This window comes from Marmota marmota, unplaced genomic scaffold (assembly GCF_001458135.2).
Source record: "Marmota marmota marmota unplaced genomic scaffold, marMar, whole genome shotgun sequence".
Taxonomy (NCBI): domain Eukaryota; kingdom Metazoa; phylum Chordata; class Mammalia; order Rodentia; family Sciuridae; genus Marmota; species Marmota marmota.
In genome coordinates this window covers 52,748,798-52,765,759 of record NW_026000174.1, presented here as the reverse complement: position 1 = coordinate 52,765,759, position 16,962 = coordinate 52,748,798, and the positions used below count along the sequence as shown (strand labels likewise).

At 45.8% G+C, this 16,962-nt stretch overlaps 1 pseudogene; it reads right to left on the bottom strand.

Annotated features, from left to right (window-relative positions):
• Positions 1-209: 209 nt before the first annotated feature.
• On the bottom strand, positions 210-298 carry LOC125612237 (annotated as a pseudogene).
• Between the last annotated feature and the right edge of the window lie 16,664 nt (positions 299-16,962).

Here is a 16,962-nt window from a genome sequence, read left to right as displayed (position 1 = left end):
CTGGGATTACAGGTGTGCGCCACCATGCCCGGCTAAGGTGGTAGGCTTCTAATGACATAGAAGAGAAAAAATGAAGGAGCTACTGCCTTGAAGAGCCAAGAACCACTGACCAGAGGAAGAAGAGAGGACTTGGGACCCAGACTCAGGCCCATCCTGTCCCGTCCTCCCATCCCCTCTTCTCTTGACATTGACACTAAATGGATGTTTTTAAAAATATGGACCACTTCACGAATTTGCACATCATTCTTGTGCAGGTTCCATTCTAATCTTATTTTTGGTATATTTGCTGCAGAAGCAAGCACAAGCACCAAATGTTTTGATTCTTGGAAAAACTTACTGCTCTAGGCCACCAGTGTTAGAAAATATATGCATTCCAGTTGGTTTGAAATAGTATTTTTGGTTACAAATCAAATCGCAACTTTGGTCTGGATTGTACTCAGGAGAATTCCTCACATTTTGACAGGATCTGGGGTTCATGCAGATGACAGGTTCATTCTAAGTGACTTGTGGTCTTGTTCACTTCCAGGCTCTGATAGGAAGGTACTTCCCTCAGAATGGATCAGCCTTTGTCATGTGTACATGGTGGCTAAGGTTGGTTTTTGTTTTTGTTTTTTTTAATTGGAGAGCTTAAAAGCCTAGAAATCAATGTGGAGTAGTAGAAACCATCTTGATTTGGTCCAAGGTGTCTAAAGAAGGGATGATAGCGGGAAAGATTCTTCCTTCAGTAAAAGAAAGTAGCTATTTTGATCTTTTCTTGTCCCTTATATCATCTTCCTGAACCATTTCTATTTTCTAAATCTGTGCAAATGCAGTATAGGAAAATAATTAGAAGCAAATAACTCCTTGCACTAGGAACTGAAGTCCTGCTTCAGACTGAGACTAGGTTGAGGCCACTCCCAGCAGAGGTCTTTATTGGCCCTTTGGTTCTTAACACCCAAAATGTAGGGGCCAGGATAAATCCTATAGTTCTAGGAACCATGCATCCTGACATAATGACCTCATGGTCTTCAATGAGGATGAATTACCATAAAAGCCTGGCATCCTCACTAACTACTACAAAGGATCTCTGGAACTAACAATCTGGATCTTGATGAATAGATCTCATTCTTGTTTCCCAACGGGTCCATCCACACCAATTAACATGCTTACATACACTCAGGGATGAAAGGATTCTTGATACAAGCTAGATAAGTCTGGAATAGAAACTTATCATCTGATAAGGGTTGATAAGGATCTCACCAAAAGAATTATATGTACTGTTAAAAGTTTCTCCCACCTTCCAGACTGGGATCACCATGGTGGCAACCAGGATCTTAGTTATCATGGACCTTCAGAGCCTTGAATATGGCTTGGTAACAGGGGATCCTCTGTAAGTTTTTCTTGAGTTCTCAGTTTTAATGAAGACTTAGGGACCAGATAGTAATTACTTTCTTCTATTCTCTACTAGAGAATGAGGTCACTGAAACTCAAGATTATATTAGCTGCAAATACACATATTTGCATGGAGAGGCTTTCACAAAGTCCAAGGAGGACATGGGACACTACCCCAGTGGAGAGAAGACTCCAGTCTGGTCTTTAGGCTCCTAGGAGTGAAATGCAGGTGATTTTCTCATGCTCATACTCTTCAGGTCCAGACTGTGCTAAGTATCCACTGGGCTCCTTTCTCCTTACTAGATGCCTCCTCTTTCAGGGTTGGGGTTGCTGGAATAAAAGAGTGAATAGGCTCTGAGTACAGCTCCTGGGAAGTTTCCCAGGCCTGTCCCTTGCTTGGTAGGGTCAATGAAGAGCAATTCCTTTGACTTTTGGTAGGAAATGGGGAAGACATACTTTACCCAAATCTCCCAAGAGGAGTCTCTATGTATGAAGAAAGACCTAAGAAAAACTCTGCCAGCTTCAGGACAGGGGTAATCTTCTCAGGTAAGAAAGGCATATAGTAGAAACAACATCTATAATACACCTCATGAGAAGATGCTTTTACGTCACTTTTCAGATGCTTCCCTGGGCCTGCCAATGGCCAGAGGAATAATAATAAAAATAACAATTAAAATAATATAGTAGACACTTAGTATATGTCTGGCACTGTGTCAAACCATGTGAAAATATAAAGTCAATGAATCATCATCAAAATAACTCTTTGCAGTAGGTACGTGTGTGTGTGTGTGTGTGTGTGTGTGTGTGTGTTGATTCTGGGAATTAAATCTAGGGCCTCACACATGCAAGGCAAGCACTCTACCACCGAGCCACATCCCCACCCCAAGGTAGGTGCCAATTTTAAATGTCAAGAAACCCAGGCGAATACAGTTTAAATAACTTATAGAAATCCACCCAACCAGCCAAGTACAGGAACCAAATATTGAACCCAGGTCTATCTGGTTACAAAGCCTGGACTATTCACCAGCCCACCTCTATTGCTGAGCAAGATGGTAAAAGAGAGGAAAGCAGGATTTAAAGACACTTTAATATCTGCCCCTATGCACACACACGTATGTAAACACATGTATCACAGGTAGAACACTCTTAGAGTGTTTTCCGATGAACCATCTCTTTTCATTCTCAAGATAATCCTGTGGGGTATATTAACATTCCTACTGTTCAGGTGAAGTAAGCAGATCACAAGGGAAATAATTTGCCCAGAATCATGCGATCCACTTGGTCGCTTACACCTATGTAGCGTGATTCCAAATCCACTTTCGCTACCACACACACTATCACAAAAATGAGACATACTCAGAGTCAGTTATCATTTATTAGTTGCCCATTATAGGTCAAACACTGTGCTAGGCTCATTCATAAACAGTAAATAAGTCATGGATTGGTCTCCTGCCCACTAGCTGGACTGTCCCTGCAAGAGCCTTAAAGTCTAGTAAAGGTTATGTGACAGCATAAGCAAGACTAGTTCCTTTTCTTCTTTTTTTCTGGGTACTCTATGCAGCTTAGACCAAGCCAACTCTTTCACAAAAGGGTGTTGCTGTCACCCAAAAGGATCAGGTGGAAAAAAAGGAGAGTTAGATGAAGGCTGAAAAACACAACTCTGAAGTCCCTGAACCAATGCTGGAGGGTCAATAGCGTCTCCATTCTCCAGGTTGGATGCACTTTTAATAAATATCTTAGTTCCACTTTGGTCCTCTCACATCTTTAGCTTTGCTCCTTAGAGGGTAAGGAGCAGGAAGGCAGTTGACGTAGGAAGGAAAAATTCCTTTCTTATCAGGGTCCATCAGGAAAGTAGGACTGTGTACCCCTTGACCCTTTGAGACTCAAGCCCCAGTTCTTCCACATCCACATCAATTGAATTTATTGCCAAAGTGATTTCTGGGAAACTGTTATCCTGGACCAGGAGATCCCTAGACAGACTTCAAAGAAGTGGTGAGATAATAATAATAATATTAAATACTTGATCATTGGCACAATCATTCATGAAGAAAGCTGAGTATTTTTTATTATTAATTTTACATGGTGAAACCTAACTATGGACCAGGCAGGGTATCTGCTTGATGGAACTAAGGTTGAAACTGGTGGGTAGAGATGGAGTGGATGCCTTCATTTCCAAGATCAAGTCTTGGTGGACCCAGAAGAAATCAACAGATGAAATCTCTCTTCAAAGCTGTCATGCTGTCACCAGGAAGTGGTGAGCTTTTCAGAGTGGGACTTGATTAGAGAAGAATGGAGAAGCAATGGACCAAACATGGAGGATGTGAAATTTTTTTTTTTTAAACCCTAAAAGTGGGATTATTCACTTGATGAAGGAAGATGAGCACCAGGATTCTCAGCTTGGGACTTGGGTTACTTCCTGGCTTGTTAAGGGTATGACATCTGTAGTCATCATGCAGGGCCCTGTGCTCAAAAAGACTACATATTTGGTTTAAGAATCCAACTGCCGTTGCCCTGACATTCTTAGTAATTTTATCTTTGGACTTGTGTTTGGTAAGTGATGTCTATGAGCTCATGGAGAACAGGAGTGAAGGGAGAAGATAGGCACAATGCATGCCCACCTGTCCTTGCTGCACCACAGTGTTGGCAGTGCCCTGTGAGCAAAGTAAGTAGACTATAAGTCCGTGATTGAGGCAATCAGGACACAGCAACGCTAAGAGGTCAAACACTGTGCTAAGCTCATTCATAAACAGTAAATAAGTCATGGATTGGTCTCCTGCCCACTAGCTGGACTGTCCCTGCAAGAGCCTTAAAGTCTAGTAAAGGTTATGTAACAGCACAAGCAAGACTAGTTCCTTTTCTTCTTTTTTTCTGGGTACTCTATGCAGCTTTCTGTAGGAACCAGACGCTTTGAATGCAGAAAGAAGGCAATGGTGTTCTAAATGACACTAATGACCAAGGAACCCTAAGCACATTATTTCTTATTCATGTTCCTTCCCTGTACTTGCCATCCCCCTAGGGTATAGTGAAAATGGTGACATACAAGGAAAGTGATGACAGAGCAAAGGTTCTTTTACCTTTGGGACTTTCCCTATTCAACAGCAAGCTAAAGGGTGAGAGGACCAGTAGGGTGTGCTCATATCAGGAAATAAAATAAAACTAGTTGAGTTCATTGTATTCAATGTCTCCTTTGTTCTAGTATGGATGAAATACCCAGGCACGTATGGCCTGATTTCCTATTATGAGTTGCATAATTTCCATGAGTCTGCAAATGAATCAAAGGCTATCATTTCTGCATTTGAAACTGGTCCAGTGGCGCACGCCTGTAAACCCAGTGGCTCAGGAGGCTGAGGCAGGAGGCTCTGCAAGTTTGAAGCCAGCCTCAGCAACTTAGTGAGGCCCTAAGCAACTTAACAAAACCCCATCTCAAAATAAAATATTAAAAAAGGGCAGGGGGGCTGGGGTTGTAGCTCCTTGATAGAGCGCTCGCCTAGCACGTATGAGGCACTGGGTTCCATCCTCAGCACCACATAAAAAATAAATAAATAAAATAAACGCATTGTGTCCAACTACAACTAAGAAATTTTAAAAAGCGGGGCGGGGGCAGGGGATGTGCTTCAGTGCTTTCGTGCTCCTGGGTTCAATCCCAGGTCCTAAAAAAGAAAGACAGACCAAAACAAACAAACAAACAAACAAACAAAAACCCTGGCACTGCACAATAGAAAGATGAATGGTAAAATTCATGCTAATAATTTAAAATTTTAACTTTTTGAATTTAGTATGACATTGGACAGCAAATAAGAAACACCACGACAAGTCCAGAGACTGCGGCAGAAAGGAAAAAAACTTTGTTTTAGTACCTTTAATGGCACACGCTCTTCCTATACTTCAAATGAGTGATCCTGCACTTTCAGTTTGTTTAGGATCCCACAAATCACATCAGCTAGCCCTGCTCCTGCCCTTATTTTTCTTTTGGTAAATGGAGTGGAAGCCGCAGGACTCATCCAAGATGATGACAAGGGAAGTTGGGCTTCCTTCTTCTTACAAATGGGTAGACCTCTGCATGCAGGAACGTTCTCCAGCGTTGCATGAAGGGGCAACTGACACTCCTGAATGAGTATGAGGAAACCCAAGGCAAATTCAGGTTCACCACATACACTCAGGGACGTCAGGTCCACCCCTAGACTGGTGTTTCTTGATTGGCATCTTTAGACTTGACACGGGAGGGAGGAGGTTGGCTCCCTGGCATGCTGCTCAGGAACTCAGTTGCGGACAGGACCCTGGGCACACACATGTGTGTTCTTGTGGCCTCTGCACCTATGTAAGAACATTCACTGCCCATCCTTGTCTGCACATGACATGTGACTAGGCACTGCAGAACCCGAGAGAGGTGGCCTTTATGTGCATTTGGGGGCGCAGGTTGATGAAGGTAAAGTACCTTCAGTGAAAAAAGGTGGCAAGGAGTGTATATTGGTCTGGTGGCCTTTTGCAACTGGGTCCCCTCAGGAGAGTGGAGACAGATGCTGATGGGTCTGCGGGACTTTGGAGGACACATGGCTGAAGCTCCAACATTAGATTTTTTTCTCATAACCACTTTCCCTTATAATTAAAAGTAGACAAATCTTTGTGGGCTTTAAGTAGAGAACAGAAACAATTTCCTTCTGAGAAGAGCAACCTGTGACATCAATGACTCCCAGACTGTGAAAGACCATCCCCCTCCTTCCACTGGCCAAAAAAAATGACGGGGCATTTAGCAGGACTTCAGGCATGCTGGCCTGGCAGGTCTGTAAGAACTGAGTCCCCATCCTCTCTCCTTTCTTTAGCTGGATAAAGCTTCACGCCAACAGAGACTGACACCAGTCTGTGCCACACGTTGCCCCCATTTCTTTGTCCTCTGCCTGTTGGTTATTCTGGTCCTAGAGGGTGTGGCAATGGTGTCCTATTTTAATTTCCAAGTGTCCTCCCCAAATCTCCCACCTTTTGGCTGGAAGAGATTCCCTTCTCATATTAATTTGGTGACACTCCTCCCCCCCAGGAGGAAAACACCCCCCCACACACACACACAAACTTGCTCCTTCCAAAGTATATCCCAGCCCAGGTGGTCTTCTCTTCCCAACCCACACACCCACTGCTCTTTGCCTTCAGGTTCAGTTTAACCAGATATTGAAATGGTACCCCCCCTCAGTTTCTATTTAAAGATCATGAAGGGTATCCCCCCACCCCCATGAGGCTTGTGTTCCACCTCCTAGAAGTGGCTGCTCTTCAGAGTGGAGGTGATTCAGCTTTCCTAGAAGATCATTTGCAGGGGGAAAAAAAAATACAGTACTACAGCTGAGTGCTGCCCGCTTCCCTAGATTAAAAAAAAAAAAAAATCTGCTCTCAGACACATGGAATTCCCACTGACGAGGTTTGGCCAACACCAGGCGCTGAATTTTTCCCATTAAACATAAAGCTTAGGATGGAAGACGCTGAGTGGGAGGAGGAATAATGATGACAGCTTTTCAACCCTCTGGAGGATTTGAACTCTGGCCCCCAAGGTCAAATGGCCGCTGTTCAAAAGCCCCCTCCTCCATCCCATCACCTCTCTCCTCCGAGATCCTTCTCAACAAAGAATGACTCTTTGCTACACACAATAAAGCCCTGGTGGATTTACCCAGATTAGAAAACCCCTTGAAGTCCCTGTCAAAACTAATCTTCTCAGGAGAAACACTTGTTGATAACCACCTCGCTTTGTGCAGCCGCAGGAAAGACTTGGGGCGGGAGGGAAAACCTGGCCTCTGACCTCTCCTCCTCCACCCAGCATTAGGCACCATACAATTCCGAGCCTCATCAAACGCACTCCCCGCGCCCCCCACACCCTGCCAGACCTGGCTCCCATCAGGCTTCTCCTTCTCTGGTTCACCCATCTTAGCACTGCCCCGCACCCCCCAAGCAGAAGGCCAACTCTGCAGCTTCCCAAACTGTGAGCAAGTGACCCTGGCCAGGCTCCAGCCTTCGCTGGACCCCTGCCGCCCCCACGATGTAACCTTCCACCTTGCGGGCTGGCCCCTCTGGGCTTCCTACCGCAAAGTTTGCCAGGTGCCTTTTCTGGCTGTTTTCCTCTCCACAACCGGCCCTAAGAAATCATGCATAAAGATTTCCCTCTACAGGTGGTTGTGAGCTGTAGCAGTTTTTGCTCTAGCAATGGAAATGGTTTTTCTTTTTGTTTTGTTTTGTTTTTAAATTTCATTTTACCCACTAATAAGGTTTTAAACAAAAACTATTTTGCTCAGACCCACTAAAGACTTACCATTTTCTCCAAATAGTGGGAAGTGAGAAGATTAAATTCTCTGTGCAAGAAATATTACCACTATCATCACCACCACCATTCCCTGACTCTCTTTCTGCCCCCCCCCGCCCCCGCCCCCCCCACCATCACTTTGCTCTGACTTCATGAAACCTTTTTGGAACCAGATTTTCACATGCAAAATAATTACAAGAATGAAAACGCTCAGTGAATGAGAATCAGTCCAAAATATGGCAAAGTAGAATAAGCACTTGCCCACTACAGAATCCCCCTCCAGCCTCCCATTCCCACAGCACAAAACACTGGTGTGGGAGGGGGAGGTGACAGCACAGCATCCCTTCCCCAGTTGAACACCACAGGATTGTCTTCCAACTGGCATGCCTCCTGCAGAATCCACACACACAAGACCCCAGGAAAGCCTACCCAAGAAGTCTAGGCAATTTGTACAAATATTGCTGTTCCATGAAAAAAGACAGTAATCATGGCCAGACAGATCTACTCCTCCAAACATTCACCAACTGACATCATAAACTTTGCAAGAGCCAAACACAAGACAGTGCATGGTAGAACCTACCTTGGCGAGCTCCTTCACTTTTTGTGCAAATGTTTTTTCCCCTCCGCATGCTTTACACAGATTTCTAGGGAAATTTGGAAGGACTGGTGAGGGGGTGGGAGAGGTGAGGGAATGAGGGTAATATAAATAAGGAAGCATTTTAAATGCACCACGCAAAAAGCTCGGGATTTCACGTTATGTGTCTGCACTCTTCCCGGAGCAAAGCAAAACAGTTCGCGTTCAGTGCCAGACTTGGAGGGAGAGGGAGAAGAGAGCGGGAGGGGGAGAGAGGGAGGGAAAGGAGGGAGGGGGAGAGAAAGAAAGAGGGGGGGATGCTGAAGGAGAGAGAGAGAGAAGAGAGAAAGGGAGAAGAGGGGGCGGTTAAGGGGGAGGGAAGGAGGGAAGGAGGGAGGGAGGGGGGAGAGAGAGAGAGAGAGAGAGAGAGAGAGAGAGAGAAGGGAGCCACGGGGAAGGAGAGAGAAGGCAGCCCCCTCCCACGCTCCCACCCCCACACATTCAGGCACCTCCTGAGTAACTGATCAGACCAAAGAACTCATCACCCACGTTCGAAAATCCCGATCAGGGACCAAGTCCCGATGCACATACTAGCGGTTCTATTTATAGACACACCCTAATGATATGCATTGCATTCTGATCCGTAAATGTGTGTGTGCACGCGGATTACATACGGTTTCTTTGACAGGTATGATTTTTTTTTTTTTTTTTGGTACTGCAGTGCGACTGATTATATCTGTTTAGCTTTTCTTTTTCTTTTATTTCTCTTTTTTTTGCATTAGGAAAACATGCATCAGTTTTGAAGACGTTCTGAAAAAAATGGTGGGGGTCTCAATGCTTACAAAACCCTGGTTTCCCCCGCCCCCCGCCCCCTGCAAAGCTGGGATATTTGCAGATTTGGGGCTGTTTGGAAAGGCTCCAGCTCTGGCTCCGTGTAGCACGCCCAGTTCCAGCCGTGTGTGCTATTGACCTGCATTGACGTCAGTGCGTCATTAGGTCTCCCTTAGAAACACTGACTTTCAAAAATAGTATCAAATTAATTCAGTTGGAGCCTGGTGAAGAAAGGCTACTAGCTAGAATCAGCCATAAAACTCCAGAATTTTCAGCCCTAAATCTCTTCTTTTTCTAGGAGTCAAACAGAAATCAGATTGTATGGAAAATGCCATTGATAGGGATTTTTTTTTTTTCCTTAAGAAAAGGGACCAAATTAGATTGCAAAATCCAGAACTCTCTCTTTCTCTCTCTCTCTCTCTCTCTCTCTCCCCTCTTTTTTCTGATCTAAAAATAACTCCCTGCTTGAGCTGACTGCGGTATCTTTTGTGTTGCAGCCCTCTGTTTTTAGCAGTCTGGCCCCAGTGAAGGGTGGAACACAAGTACAGACATTGATCTATTGATATTTTCAAAGGCAGGAATTAATTTTAATAAAACAGGTGTGCCCCTATTGTGGCAATGGGCATTGTGGTGGAGGGGTGCCTTCGGGGAGATTTATGTCATTCACACCTTCCCTGTTTCATTTCTTCCAATTCATTTTTTTTGAAGACATAATTCCCACCCCACCCCGTGTCTCACGTGGCCTCTGACCAGCACATGCAACCCCCATTCATACAAACACAAAGCGCCTGGCATTCACTTTTAGCAGAGGTAGTACATTCATAAGCAAGGACTCTGATGTGTTGTCCTCTCATGGCTGCCAGGCAGAAGAGGCACAGCAACCCCCCCATACCACCCCGCAATAGGATTAGGCTATAATCTGGGGGATTTAAATATGCAATCTGATAATTAAATTGTATTATTATTAAAATTTGCATTATTAAAAGTCTGCTTTTTATGGGGGGGCACTGCCCCCTTCCCATAGCTAACAATATAGGTTTAATTGTTCTATTTAAAACCATATATATATATATATATATATATATATATATATATAACTTATATATGTGAATATAGTGTGTCCCCCTCATGGAAGTCAAGCAGGTGGGATACGCCACTTTCAGATCTTTGAGGGGGATGTAAGACTTTTCTGTTTCCAGAGAAAGCAGTTTATAATCACTTTGTGATCTGCATTTCCCACATTCTTGCTTTCCACCCTTCTTCACTGACTCACCCTCCTCAAATGGGGCTGCACTTGTGTCTCTGGTTGAAAAAAGAATTTGGTTTTTCTGACCCATTCAGTCTTTGGCCTCTACTAAGACTATTAATGAGGGGACTAATTAGGGCCATTGTATACAGGAGACCTCCCAGAGGCCTCTTGGATGACAAGGGATGTTGGGGGCTTGGATGAAGAAGGGGAGCCCAAAAAAGTTTTTAAATCTGAAGGCTTAAAATCGAGTGGACCATAATTTTATATATGTATTTCCCCACAAGATCAAGTTTTCAATGTGTAACCACCCAACAATTTTTGCTTGTGACGATTTTCCTAAAAGGATGAGGCCCTCCCCTGCATTCCTTCAAATCTGATTGGGAGAGAGAAGAGAGTAAGATCTTGCAGACCCCAACATGTCAGGCAAGGAAAAAAAATATGCATCATTCTACCACACCAGGCTAGTAGGTGGGGGGAGTGGAGGTCAGAGAGAATCATATTCCAACTGCTACCCACCTGCCCTTGCTCAGCCCCAAGGAGGAGCCTTAAGGGCCAGTCAGGAGGACATGGGGATAGAGTTTATCTAAGGACAATTCCTGGTGGCTGCAGGAGACTTCAGCTGATGACTGACCACATTTTCCCCCTTTGTCTTTCTCCTCTGTCTTCTCTGGGGCTTCAGGGAGGACAAGGCGATTGCCACTGTACATAATGCCACAGAAGCAGCAGCAGCAGCAAAAGGGAAGTATCTTGAGAAGGTAAAATATCTCCCCTCCCTGCCCCTAACCAACACTCAGCGACTTTTTTAAAGACACCCTATCTGTGGATGCTTCCAGACAGCCAGGCACCTGCAAACCACTACCCCAGCTTGCAAGGGCTCCCAGACACCCTCCATCACAAATGCATTCATTCACAGAAACTACAGTCATTCATGCACCTGCACACAACCACATTCATTCATATTTCAGCCACAGTGCAGCCACACACTTGCCTGCAAAGGCTGGGCCAAGTGCACACGGCAGGAACATGCCTTCAGAAGGTTGCATTTCTACTGCCTCCCCGTCCCTTGCACTGCTTCTCTCCCCCAGGGGGGTTTCAGTTCTGAAGTGTACAAAATCCTGGCAGGAATAAATTTCTGCCATTCAGACAGTTAAATTCCCAGCCTGCATAAAAATCCACTGACCTCGTCCATGAACTGATCACGGACAAGATGCCCAAGCGCTGGCAGAGCTACAATTGCCTAGGTAGATGAGGGGGGCCAGTTCTTTTTCTGGCCTGTTTTTCCTCACTTGGCAGCCCAGTGAATGAAGAGAGGGCCAAGGGAGGGGCCTGCAATGTGGCCCAAGACTGCACAATGTCCCACTTGGCCAGTTCAGATCTTGTCCTTTAGGGAGAGGTGACAGCCATGGTGAGCTGTCAAGTACTGCAGGAGCCAGGAGTTGGCCTTCTAGGGCCTGGGAGTTTTTATTGGTCTGTGCTGGGGCTGAGGATGGAAAGCTGGGGATTCTCCATTTGCCCCTTTAAATCCACCCTGCGTTCTCTCCACTGGTTTTGTGCCTGAGAGCTTGCTCTCTAGGGACTGCATCAGCAGACTTTCTTGATCTCTGGTTCAGCTAAGGGGGTCCCTGGAAGGAAATCCAAAAATGGGAGGAGAATGTGGTAGGATATTTATTTCCCCATTTCCTTCCTGACAAGCTAGGGCTTGTCAGTGGCTGTGTCCCTCTATTAAAGCCACAGTTCTTTTCAAGGGGTTTTTTTGAACAGCTATGGACATGGCTCTTTCTTCCCCACCTGCCCTGTGTGTGTGTGTGTGTGTGTGTGTGTGTCTCCACTAGACCAGTGACTCTCAAACTTTCTAGGTCTGTGGAACTCTTAAGCAGGGCAAAAGTCTACACACCTCATCGATGCCCACGGCTGCCTTAAAACATGTCTCCCATCAGAATGTGGGGTGAGTACTATTTATTTTCTGACATAAACCAAGGGGAAGCTTTTTCAGTTAAGTACATGAAATCAAAGAATAGATGCTGCTGCAGATATTGCAGAGTAGTGGTTAAGGAGAGCTCTAGAAGTGGGCCAACGGCTCAGCAGTTAACCAGCTTTGTGATCATGGGCAAGGTATTAATATCCTTAAGCCTCAGTTTCCTCCTTTGTAAAAGGAGGAAAAGACTTGTTATGAGGACTTTCTGAGATAATGAGCATGAAACTGTGTGACACAGTGCTTGGGACAGAGCGAACAGACAATACAGGTAGCTTCTTAATTATTAAAGAGTACAAAACTGAGTGCACACCTGTAATCCCAGCTACTCTGGAGGCTGAGGCAGGAGGATCATAAGTTCAAGGCCATCCTGGGCAACTTAGTGGGAGAGACCCTGTCTCAGAATAAAAAGAGGTGGGGATGCAGCTCAGTGTAGAGTACTTACCTAGTATGTGAGAGGCCCCTAAAAAGTTTGAGAATCGTGGTCTAAATGCAGAGACACACCTATTCATCCCTGCCACCCTGATAACCATTTATTGGGGCCTAGGACTTCCAACAAAAAGATATTGATTTTATATCATGACCTGAAGATATACGCCCACACCTGAAAGAAAATTATACTTAGCCTTAAAACCTACAGTGCACCCTGATATTTCCTTATTAATTCTATTTCACCAAAGTTAGTGGGTCACAACCCATTAATGGGTTGAGATCCACAGAAACATTGACCTGGCAGACCTCCCAAGGATCAGTGTGATAAAGATTGGGTCATCCTGGGGGTGACAGAACAGGTAGAGGCCATTTCCTGATTTCCCCCTTTATCTATGATTTTGCTTCCTATGGTTTTAGTTTTCTGTGGTCAATTTCAGTCCTAAAACATTACATGGAAAATTCCAGAAATAATTCATAAGTTTTAAAGTGAGCTGTTTTGACCAGCATGATGAAATCTTGCTCTATTCTACTTAAAATTTGAATGTCTGGTGCATCCATGCTGTAGATGCTACCCTCCCACTAGGTGTCTAGCAGCCATCTTGGTTATCAGATCTACTGTCACAGTAGAGCTTACAGTATGTCATACTGCCTGTTATCATTGCCTCACTTCATCTCATCACAAAGGTGCTGTGTTATCATCACAAGAAAAGTGAGTAAAGTACAGGGATATATTCTGTGAGAGAGACCACATTGATATAATAGTACAGTATATTGCTATAATTATTCTACTTATTATTGTTCTTAATCTTTTACTGTGCCTAATTTAAATTTTATTATAAATTTTCATGTATAAGAAAAAAAATCATAGTATACATATGACCAAGTACTACCTGTGGTTTCAGGCATCCATTGGAGGTCTTGGGACTTATTCCCCAAGGATAAAGGGAGATACTGTAGTTATATTAAAGGGGGGAACAGCTAGGGATGTTCTCTTCAGAATGTGAAATTCACTTGACAAGCATTCAAGTGCACTTATGAGTAAGAAGGGAGGAGCTGAGAGGGGGAACTTAAATGCCTAGAACCTGGTGTCTGTCCTTTGGGAGTTTACAGCTTAGTAACAGTTAAGATTCGTTCACTCATTTACACATTGACTGTACCAAGCACCTACTATGCGTGAGGAGGAAGCACTGTTCTACGTTAGTGAACGACACAGAAGTTCCTGACCTCACCAGGTTCACCTTCTCATGGTAGTGAAAGACAACAAATAAAAAATAAGTATAGTATGTTCTAATAGTGGTAATGGCCTTGAAGAAAAAGTAAGGCTAGGAAGAGTGACTGCTAGGAAGGTCTTTTCTAGACAAGGCAATCAAGGAATGGTTCTCTGAGGAGAAGATAGTTGACCACAGACATGCATGAAGTGAGGAGCGAGGTATGGAATTCTAAGAGACGTGGACTCCATTAAGAGGGGCCTGTAAGCTGGGTGCAGTGGAGCACGCCTGTAATCCCAGAGGCTCTGGAGGCAGAGACAGGAGAATCACGAGTTCAAAGCCAGCCTCAGCAAAAGTTGAGGTGCTAAGCAACTCAGTGAGACCCTGTCTCTAAATAAAATACAAAATAGGGCTGGGAATGTGGCTCAGTGGTCGAGGGCCCCTGAGTTCAATCTCTGGTACCAAAAAAAAAAAAAAAAAAAAAAAAAGGAGGGGCCAGTAAGTACAAAAGCTCTGAGGCAGAAAAGAGCTTGGAATATTCCAGAAATAGAAAAAGTCAGTGTGGCCAGAGCTTAGTAAGCAAGGCCTCTGAGAAGTACATGTGGCCAGATGACATTGAGTCTTGACCAAGATGCCAAGTTTTGAGTAACATTGGACATGATGGGAAATCATTACAGGGTTTTGAGCAGCAAAGTGACATAATCTGGTCCCTCTTGCTGCCCAATGAAGAAGTGACTGAAGAGGGCAGGAGGGAAGCAATGGAACTGCTCAGGAGGCTGCCACAGCAGTCCAGGTAAAAGATGATGGTGGCTTGGAACAGGGTGACAGTCATGAGCCCCTTGGCTCATAGATGGAGATGCTGAGTGGCCCGATCAGTGGTACCTACCTCGAAGAATGATGCCTCTACACATTCATAACAAAACCGAGATCGTGAGGTGCCAAGATTGAGTACACGATGTTGTGGGAACTCAGATGAAAATTACATCTGGCTGGGTGATGAGCTGGCACTTGAGCTGTGTTTTCCAAGATGAGTAGGCAGAAATGGTGAGGGAGGAGAGGACATTCCAAAGAAAGGACAAGGCCAGTGAGTGAAGACTCACAAGGAGGGGTGCAGAGGGCATGCACCAGGGGCAATGCTGGGGATATGGTGGGCCTGAAAGGGTGGGCTAGGAGATAAGGCTGAGCAGGCAGGTCTGGAATGGATTACAAAGGACCTCGGGTGCCATGATAGAGTTTTGGGCAATAGCCACTGATGTTTCTGAGAAGGATTTTATGTGATCAGAGCAGAGCACTGGGCACCTGGGGAAGTGGGGCCGGGATGCTGCAGGAGAACCTGAGAGCTTGTGCTCTGGGCTTCAGTGGCCTATGCCATCAAGATCTTTGGCCTTCCCAACCCAAATCCTTCCTTCCAGACAAATCAGCCTTTTCCCTGACCAGTGGGCTGGCCACAATCATCCCTTCCACTCTGCCATTGCTCATGCATCAAGTTTTTATCTTTTTAGCCAAACCCTCCCTATCCTTCTCTGGCTCCTTGGCCTCTACTGCTATCTCCGTTGTATCAAAGCCCTTGTCCACCACTCACGTTGGCTCTTAATCTCACATACAGGCATTTCCCTATGTATTTTCAGAGCATAATATCCCCCCATGGACTATGTCCTCCTTTAGGTCAGGGACCGTACTTGGCACCCCTTTTGTTTTCCCCAAGGTGCCTGGCACTCCATTAGCCATTCAATTACAATGGGCACCCCCACACGTAATTGAGTGTGTGTCCAGAGCCAAATAGCTGCCTGGAGAGCCAAGGGTAGAAAGGCAGGTGTCCAGACACACAGACACCCGCCAAAGGGCACTCAACCCTCTTCCAATCCTATTTCCTGGCCATCTAAGAAATGATCACTCTTAACGTCTGGACACACTTTGGCTTTACTTTCCATAGAAGGGTCTTAGGGGACTATAACCCACATGCAAACACAACAACCCTGTGATTTCCCTTAGGGAGACAAGGAAATGGGCCTGGGCCAGATCCAGATGTCCTTCCTCCCTGTCATGTGGGTGACAGGTGGCTTCCAGACCTCAGGTTATGTGCCACACCATATATGGATCTCCACGGAGACACTTATTCGCTTTGGGAGCTTCTTCTCTGATGTCCTTGTCTCAGGCAGCCCCTCCAACCTCATTTCACCAGTCATTGGAAATAGCTACCAGTGGAGACGCAAGTTTCAAGATAGCAACAAGGCTGTGCGGGCTACCTTGGCACCTGATACCTTGCAGAAGGGTCACTTAAGGACATACTGCCAAGACACTGATAATGGGTTTCCTTCTATTCTGTTGCTGAGAATACTCGATTTGGTGCTTGGCCTGTCCTTGGCCTCCATTTCTCACCGATTCTTTCCAAACCTCTGACGTTTCTGGGAGGGGGTGGGGTGAGGGAGATCAGTGCACTCAATGACCTGGGAAGGATGAAGGTGCTGGGTTCCTGCTCACGCACTGAGCTCTGTGCTGAGCCCAGGTTCCAATCGTTCTCGGCACCTTTCCCACACAAGTACACCGCTGGGTCCGCAAGACCGGACCAGGCGGGGCTGCCAGTCTGTGAATGCAGTAATGCAGACCGAGGAGCGCTGTGGTGACCCCCCAGCCCCCAACTTCACTTCCAAAGCTCTTCTCCCTGCTTCCCTCCCAAGTTTTCCCTTTGGGAAGAGTCTCCACTTCCTTCTCCCGTTAGTGGAAGGCAGGGCCGGAGGGTGCCTTGAAAGGGAGACCTTTTTTCACGGGTTCCAGGCCCCTCCCCCCAACCCAGGCCAGCACCGAGCTTAAGCAAATCATCCTCTCGTTCCCCCAAACTATAGGCAGACGGTGCAGGGTCGCATAGGCCTGCAGCGAAGGTGCGGTTACAGAAAAAAGAAGTCCCCACCCCCGCCCCACGGCCTCCCTTCCCAGAGTGGAAGCGGCCCGGGGACTGCGGGTCACGCGGGTGGCACGCGGCCCTGCGCCGCGGGCACGTGAGGGGGCGGGGCCTGCGCCCAGGATCCCCTCTCGCGGCTGCTTGCGTAG